Here is a 9,330-nt window from a genome sequence, read left to right on the forward strand (position 1 = left end):
CCTAATGGCTATCATAAATAGGATAGATAAAATCATCATCCAAGAGTTTTTGCAATTATTCCTTTACAACATCTCTTAGAACTGGGTTCATACGCCTTTGGGGTTGTTGGAAAGGTCAGGCTCCATCCTGGATATAGATATGGTGGGTACAAGTTTTAGGAGGGATCCCTTTCATATCTTCATAGCCCCATGCAAAGGCATCAAGATGGTTTCGCAACAAATTCACAAGCTGCTCTTGCTGGGATGAATCCAAGTCTGAACATATATGAAAGGATTTTCTTGGAATAATCTCAAAACGAGTGGTATCGGGCTCAAGAGTACATAGAGATGTTGCTAGAGATGGTGGTAAGGGAGGTAGAGAGTTGTGACTTTCTTGAAAATCTAGACTAAAAATCTGACTCAATGACTCAAAATTGGGCATGGTGTCTAGATTGTTCAGGAAGTCTTGAATCTCACCCTCCTGTGAGGACTCAGCATACTGATGTATCATGGAAACAGACTGAGTCTCCTCATCACTACTGTAGTCTAACCACAAAGTGTCTCAAAGCTTCTAAATAGATCTAGCAAGTGGATACAAGGTGACCTTCTTCATGGAATCTCGATGGGAAATATACATGTGACCAGAACATCATCTAATGTAAGCATCGACCGTAGCAAGCCATGGTCATCCCAAGATCAAGGGATGTCCTCCCACATGATTCTTTGGCTGAAGCACAATGAAGTCTACGGGGTATTCCCAAGAGTTTAATGAAACGACCACATCACCCAACACCCCTTCCATCTTGATTTTAGATCTGTCTGCCAATTCAAGCATAGTGGGAGTATGACGAATATGTATCAATCCAAGTTTATCCATGGTTTTCTTGGTCATAACATTAATGGTCGCTCCTAGGTCTATAAGTACATTAGAGACAAGGACATCACCTATCTGGACAAAGACAACAGGGTTTCCGAGGTCAGTATATTTCTCCATGTGCATACACCCCGTCATTAACTCTGCTACTCTACCAACAAATTGAATAGTTTGAGGTTCCAATCTTCTCCTTCCTGGCTTCTTGAGACAAAGTTCCCTAATGATTTTTGTGAAAATGGGGATCTCTTTGATAGCTTGGATCAAAGGTACCTTTATGAAAAAATTCCTAAGCTCCAAGGCCAAGCTACACTCAGGAATGGGGTCATTCTTCTCCACAACTAACCTCTCCGGATAGGGAGGCTAGTTTGAAGAAGATGGCAAAGGCTCTGAGGGTACGGGGATGGGTTGGATGGTGACATATTTTTCAGAATGGTCAGGAGTTCCCTCCTCACCTTTCTCTTTGATAATTACCATAGGCTGCTTCTGTTTTTCTGAGGTTACTATCTTCCCCGATCTCAATTGGAGATCATTGACTCCAACTAGCACGGATTGATATCTGGATGAAGAAAGTGGGTTCATAGAGTGGATCATTTGTGTCGATTTATTATTGGGTTTGGGTAAGGGTTGAACAGGCAGCTGAGGAGGTTGAAATGGTGGAGGTAAAGGAAATGGTGGCATTGGCTGACTAAGCTGAGGTAATGATGGTTGTGGCATTGGCTAATGTGCATATGTAGTTGGGTATGACTGTATAGGTGCAGGATAGGAATGGTGTGAATGGTTTGGCCCTTTCCATCCTTTTCACCAAGATTGGGAGGGTTGTCCATAATGATATTGGTTCCCATGCTGCCAATGTTGAGAGTGACTAGTGTTAGTTCAGGAGCCATACATGTACTTACCTAAGGCCAGTTTCTTCATGCTCACATAGCATGCAATGATTCGGCTTCAGGTTGCCCTCTTTCGAATACAACTTTCAGCCCAGGTATGGAGGGAAATTTTTCCATGGCATGGTTCTCTATACAAATTGCACATTTATTAGTTCCTTTAATATCAAGAGGAGATTCTCTTAAAAGATGTTTTTTCCTACAATTTGGACAAAAAATAGACAATGACTCTTGTTCTTATACAAGTTTTTGTTGAAATTTCAAAGAGTCTATTTGTTTGCTAATAGTATTCATTATTTAAATTTTCATATTTTCCATTTTGTTCTCCAATCCAATAATCATAGCATTAGTAGATTTGGTTTTCTTATTTCTATTCCGAATTCCTTTACCGGATCTATATTGGTTCCTTGAGAATTTCCTGCAAAAGTCACAAAATTGATCAAAAGATTTATGACCAATATCCCCTTGTCCTAACAAATTTAGATTATTCCTAGAATCATTAGTAAGCCCACATAAGAACAAGATTCTAATGGTACTTAGATCAAATTTTTGCTTTGACCTCTGGAGGATGTATAGGAATCTCTCTAAGTAGTCCTCTAGAGTCTCATCATCATTTTGCACAATAGTAAATATGTCATCTTGAATATCTCTAGTTTTACAATATTCCTGATATTTTGACAAGAACACTCTCTTCATCTGTTCCCAAGAAGCTATAGCGTTTCCTCCTAGTCCCATGAACCAATGGAGTGTTGCGTCCTTGAGAGTTGCAAGAAACAACTTTAACCTCTGAGCATCAGATGAATAATCATAACTTTTCATAAAATATCAAATTCAAATAAGAAAGAGTTTGGGTCTTCATGTACCTTACCATAGAAACGAGGAAGAGATGGTGGTGGAATATTTTTCATTTGTACTTGTATATCAGGATCCACAATTGGGAATCCAAAAGTGGATTGTTCCTCATTTACCTTATTTTAACCAGTTCCTTCTGCATGGTCTTCATGATATGCCATTGTTGCTCCTCCAAGAAAACCACTCTCAACAGGCTGAGAAGGCTGACTATGGGTTCTAATAGTCCCGTTCTTCCCCTTTGTGGGTTGTTTCACACCTAGACTACTGCTGCCAGAGTCCAAGTAGATATTCCTACATGATGAGTCTGGGTTTGTTTGGACTTTCTCCCTACAAAATAAGGTCCAATATGAGATTTGATTTCATATTTATCAGTATTTCCTCGGCCCTTAGTGGGCTTCGGACCCCTACCTCTTTTAGGCACTCATTTCAAAAAATGACAAAACAAAATTCCAATAAAATGTTGCAACTCAAAAATAACTCAATGCCTATAAATTCCTTCAAACAATAGAAGCACTAAAATAATAGTAGACTTACCCCTATTGCAAAAAAATGGAAAATTCTTACCAATTCAAATTGTCTCCCCGGTAACGACGCCAAAATGTTGGGTGCAGGAATTGTGCTTAAGAAAGCTCCTTCAACACTTAATTGTCAACCTGGGGGTTTTGTAAGCTTAGAGACGAAGCGCAAGTAATGCCTGAAGTGGTATGAACTTTTCCTATTTCTATTCCTACTTCTCAATTGAAATCTTGCAGAATCAAACAGAAAAATCACAAAGGGAAATTGACACCAAAGTAATTCTAGTGTTGGAATGTAAAATAATGAATTTGCAAAGAAATCAAGTAAAGGAACTTTCACACTACTGTAAACAATCTTAACTGCTGAAGTACAACTCTATGTTTATCCCCAGTATAGGTAGTGGCAGTTTAGCAAGTGGGCCCTTGAAAAGATCTACCTTCTAAATGATTTTCCTTCTCACACTAAGCAGTCATTCCTATACTCTTGCAATTTGCTTGCACTAGTACAGGTACACAACTTATGTGAAAAGTATATTTTACACTTATACTGAAGACTTATGTCTTCATGTAGGGGCTCTAATCCTCAAGGCTTGGAGCACTTTGTTCCTATAACAAGACACTGGTTCTTGTACTGGAATAGAGCTTCCTACACCAAGTATTCCAATTTACTTTTGGAAAGAAAAATAAAAGGGTGTGTTAACTATAAAAATAATTGCAAATGCGAGCAGAATCTAAAATAACTTGCACACGAAAAAGAATGCTTCAATCAACTGAATCTCACAAATAGAAATAAACTTTTAAGATGAAAACAATCTTCAAAAGTTAAAGCAGACGTTATTCAGTCAAACGGTTTTGCATGCAGTCAAATATAACTCGAAACGGCTTCACTATAATATTTCAGATTACTTTTAATCCTTTTCCTTAAATTGTGAGGTGCAGACATAAAGTAAGATATTGCAACAACACTCTTTTCTATTTCATGAAGTCATCTTTAATATTTAGAAGTTTAACTTTTAGTATTAGAAATGATTCCTTCTAATGATGAATGCTTACTTTGCAGAAATAGATTAAATCATATAAAGGAAAAATAATAAAACACTTGTTGTAAATGAACTAGCAAACCAAAGTGAAAAATCCTACATGCAGGAATAATCTTATCTACATGATCAAAGTGAAAGCAAACTAGAAAAGAAATTACAGAACGTAAAGTAATTCAATTTGACTTTCACACAATGGATCCGTTCACACTTTAACTTCTTAACGAAATAAATCAGAATTCTTAAGCAAGAACAAAATTAAGATTTAAACCATGCTTCTGCAAATAAACAAAGTTAACGCACACCTTTAAGATGACAAAATCAAGAGGGTAAACAAGTTGGGTTGACTGGGCCCTAGCCAACCAGCATGTCTCCCGTTTTAGGAAACGAAAATCTTCAGCGCGTTAATAACGCATCAATGAAAGATTAAAATTGCAAAGTGAGAAAATCATGACGCAGCTCCTTGTATTAATTCTGATAAGCAAATATACATTATGAGTTCAAGTCCAACCGAGAACGAGATTACAATATAACCAAAAATTACAATTGCACTGCTATCACTAACCTAGTTATATCTGAGAGCTATACTTTATACAACCCTTCGGCCTATGGCCACAATTGAAAATTACAGTCATTCCAAATCGAGCCTTTCGGCTAAAACGAAATAAGAAACAAAATTACAAAAATAAGCCAGCGGCTATAATAAGATGCAAACTAATCGGCATCCGTAGACCTTATCCTCAGACATATCCCTAACTATATTCCACTTGAGTTGAACTTTGGATGACCGCAACTGAACTAGATGATGTGGACCAAGATGCCACCTGAGCTGTTGCGAAGATCATGGAATGGATAGTTGCCAGTGGTGTAGGAATCTACCTGCACTAGATCAATCTAATACAATAATTAATACTTTAGTTTATCAAATACTTTAGGAAAGTAAATATAAGCTACGAGAAATATTAACGGCATGAAATCTATTTAAAATGAGTAATTAAGCACCTAATAAACCTTAAACATGAACTATGAAGTTTATGTAGGAATAGACAGTATTCTTGGACTAGTGCAAGAATGAGGAGGTTTATGGAGATAAACAGAGGTTAAGGATTGTGGTTTTGTAATAGGAAGGAAGAAAAATATAGCATTTCGGCCTACCAACAAAAATGCACATAAAATTTGTTGATTATATGACTTATTTTGGTGAATGGAATCGTAGAAGGTCAAGCCACAATCTAGGTAGTTTCAAAAATGCATGCACGCCATGATGGCTATTAATAATTAGTTGATGGTTATTAATAATTAGCTGATGTTGGTTTTGCATAATCTTTTGGCAAAACTCTGATTCATTTGACAAAAATATTTGAAACTATGGCTATGAAAATTCAATATTTACCAATATATTTGCAAACTATGGCTATGAGAGCTTTTGAGTAATTACAGAATTTGAAATATTGTAGTCACTCTTTTATATGAGTAATCTTATTTATTTTGCAAATATGATTGTTTAGGTTTTGTGATAAATTTTGGATCGTTTTCTTGACACGGTTAGAGTCCGCTTTTAAAGATCGTAAGCCTATTGGATTAGATCGATCCAAATATTAGGAGCACTGTTTTGATCTCCAAAAATTGGAAAGGGATCAATCTGGGTTTAAAGGGAGGATGAAACAAGGCTCAATGCAGGATTATAATAGAAAATTTGTTGAAGGGATCCCCATAAGTCAAATTTATTGGCGCAACAACGAGATATTTATTAAACATAATTCATTTGTGGAGGCTCAAAATAATTCAACGAATAATAAATAAAAAGAGAAAATTAAAATGCTATGTTAATATGAGGATTTTTCATAGAGCATAAGACACATGGTAACTCTAGATAAAAGAGAAGCAAGGAGAAGCCTATTGGAAAGAAATAACAACACCGAAAACTGCTACATACCTCCCTCCATTTCAGATTCTTATAATAAGCGGGATCAATAGCCTCAATGTCATGATACGTAACTTTCACACCAAGTATGTGCTTGTAAAATGATCGGGTAAAATAGACATTTAAGAGTTGGCCATCTAATAATGCTTTTGCAACATATAAAGAACATAATCAACAAAAGATCAGAAAGCAACATATGCATATTCCTTTTGCACCACTACATATTTGTGTTCGTCGAGCTTATTTGCTGGAAGATTCATATAATGATTTACTGATGCGTTCAAATCAAGATCTTAATGGGCACCTATCAGTGCATTTTCAAGGAGAAAAAGGCATTGATGCTGGTGGGTTAACAAGAAAATGGTACAAATTACTCTGCAGGGTGATTTTTGACAAAGGTGCTCTATTGTTCACCATTGTTGGGAGTGAATCTACATTTTAGCCCAATCCAAATTCAGTTATTCATCTTCCCCTTCAAATATGCAAATATATGTTATGCTCGTTGAATTTTTCAAACGCTGCATTCGGGCGAGTCGGCGCCTGAAAGTTTGACTGGGCCTACCACAAGAAATATCAAGAAGCCTCACGATCTAGATGATTAGAAATACCATAAACGAGATATCATTTCAACAATATTATCATTTTATATTATTTAATGTGAAAGATATAAATTATAACGAAAAATGAAGAGGATTTGTCCGGCTAGATTGTTAGATTTAAACTAACAATCCAAATGAATTAAAATGTATTTTTTTTAATAGCTATTAAATTCTTAACAGCGGCCATAAGAGTTCAATGCTTTGAGTAATTTTATTGCATCCATTAGCCTATGTATCAACCAAAATTTTGTTTCCAAAAAAATTATCACTTTCATGCATCATCTTCTGTTTCGCATCGATCTGTGATAATAAATGAATATTGCCATCCTTGATACATTACATACTTTTAGTATTGGAAATGATGACACGTGTTGTTGAAGAATGTAACGATTCAGATGATGTGTTCAAGGAATTAGCAAAAATAGCAACACGAGCAGTTGACGAATCACGACCTACATATTCAAAAGATGGACAGGTGTTTCTAGACCTCAATCATGTGTCTGAAGCACATTCAAGTTCACTTGCCTTTAACATTTCTCTAGTCTTGGAAAATGGTGTTGTACATGTAGAACCAGACATAGATAGCATACTATGAGTGGAATAATCTGCCTCTAAACCTATTTCTTCTTCAGAAGTATCCGTGCCATTACCATTACGTGTTTGAACATTTATTTTCTGCTTAAGGGCATCCTCATTTTCACCCAGTTTAACTAACTCTTTGCATTTCACTGAAAAAGATGACTTTTCCAATTCTTCTTGTAAAGATCTGTTATGTTCACTAGTCACAATTACACCTTCATGAGAAACATCCTTGGATAATGTAACAACGTTGTGCTTCAATAATCCTGTCTCTAAAGAGGTTGTCAATTCCCCAGTTCCAGAGAATAATTTCTTACCAGATGATTGAATAACGAAGACTTCAGAATCAGTAGAATTATCTCTACTAACTTCACTAGCAGACTTAGAAGCAACCAGGGTTCGCTCTTCAAAATTCTTAGGTGCGTATTCTCTACTTCTCCACATTAATATATGCTCTTTATCAAACAAAAGCAACACACAAGAAATCAGTTCCTTAAGTTTGGCACCTATTCTTTTGTAATCGCTAGGTTTCATTCCTCGGCAATTTATCCGCACCAGATCACATTCTTCAAAAGCCTCTCTGACATTTTTGACAAGATTAAAGTAGACACCATTTTTTCCTAATTTACAAATGGGTGGTAGATGACGTCTTTTTCTTCGTAATGCATCTGCTTCTTCTATTGTAATCCCAGCAGCAGCTCGCTCAATCAGCTTCAGATAGGGAGGTGTTGCAGGCTTCCAATGCATCAAGGGAAAAGTTGGACGGTTTTTGCAGTATTAGTTTCGGCCCGGAAAAAGGTATACTACTCCACCAACACGACGAATGATCTTTCCACCAGTTTTCTCCTCTAGATGATAGCAAACATTATCCATGTCTATTGTTGGAACACCTTTGCATTTTATCTTACAAACCTGTCGACGTCTCCAATGAGTATGGATCAATTCTAACATATTGTGTCAATCCATCCCTTCCAAGATTAACTTGACAATTTCCTGAAGTCGACGAGCTCATTAATATCGTTCCTCGGCAAAGGCTCTCCCAGTATCTCGGGTCCTGGCATCATATTTGGGGCCGTTATCCATGATAAAAGGGTCGGGCGCCTCGACGTACTTCACGCCCTTCTTGTCGGGCAGAGAAGGGTTGAAGGAATCCAAATCGGGAGGCATTTTATTGCTCTTCGGAAGAGGCGCTCTTCCAATCCATGGCCTGTTTATTGTGGGCTGCCCGAAAGGAGCGAAGAGTGGCTCTCTGAGGGCCAGAGGCTTCACCTTAGTGGTCTCGGTGTAGCTGAATTTGAACTCGAATGGCGCCCCTTCTACTCTGTATGATGTTCCGTCGCTATTGACTGTGACTCCTCGGTTGTCCCCTAGCTTATTTGTATAGTGGCCCATATATCTGTACACTTTCTTGTTGTTGCCGTGGCACTTTGCCTTTTATCGTTCGGGATTATCAAACAGATTGGGTGCCTAAATTTCCACTCTCCTGCTGCTCCTGGTTGTGGTGCCGCTGCTTCTTTTATGAAGGAGGGGACGAAGAGTGGGCAGAGTGGGAGTCAAAAAACGATGATTATGGTTGGCTTTAGTGTTGGAAGGAGGAGGAATTGCAGAAGGCGAGGAGAAAATATTGGAGACACCATTGTGAATTGCTGCTAGCACCTGTTAATTATTAACTACGCAGCTTGTTAAGGCGGATAGTTAACCATTTTTTGTTGCATGGTTAAGATGGAGGCATCTGAGCGCGACAGTTTAGGAGGGCGATGCATTTTAGAGTTGGTGCGTGGAGGATGCGCACAGATGTCAAGCGGAGAGCAGAAGGGTGAGTAAAAATATGTGTACAGATGTCAAGTAGAGAGAAGAAGAATGAGTAAAAATTGTGTACAGATGTCAGATACATATGCGAAGTGTAGACGAAAACGAGAGGTTCACTGATTAAAAAAAAGGCCTTCGGCCTAAATATCCGTCTGCTTCTCATTCCTCACCAGTGACGTTTTCTCAGTTGTTGGATTGTCGTTTTAAAATCTTAGTGGGCTACGGTTGGTTATTAAGTTGTCGGAGATGTCAGATTCTTTATATGTATTTTATATGGATAT

The 9,330-nt window shown here is 37.5% G+C and overlaps 1 pseudogene; it reads right to left on the minus strand.

The window, feature by feature from the left end:
- Positions 1-7,153: 7,153 nt before the first annotated feature.
- On the minus strand, positions 7,154-8,632 carry LOC149239746 (CRS2-associated factor 2, chloroplastic pseudogene; annotated as a pseudogene).
- Between the last annotated feature and the right edge of the window lie 698 nt (positions 8,633-9,330).

Source organism: Pinus tabuliformis, chromosome 8, assembly GCF_031772625.1.
Source record: "Pinus tabuliformis cultivar Carrire ecotype Pingquan chromosome 8, CPIR1, whole genome shotgun sequence".
Taxonomy (NCBI): domain Eukaryota; kingdom Viridiplantae; phylum Streptophyta; class Pinopsida; order Pinales; family Pinaceae; genus Pinus; species Pinus tabuliformis.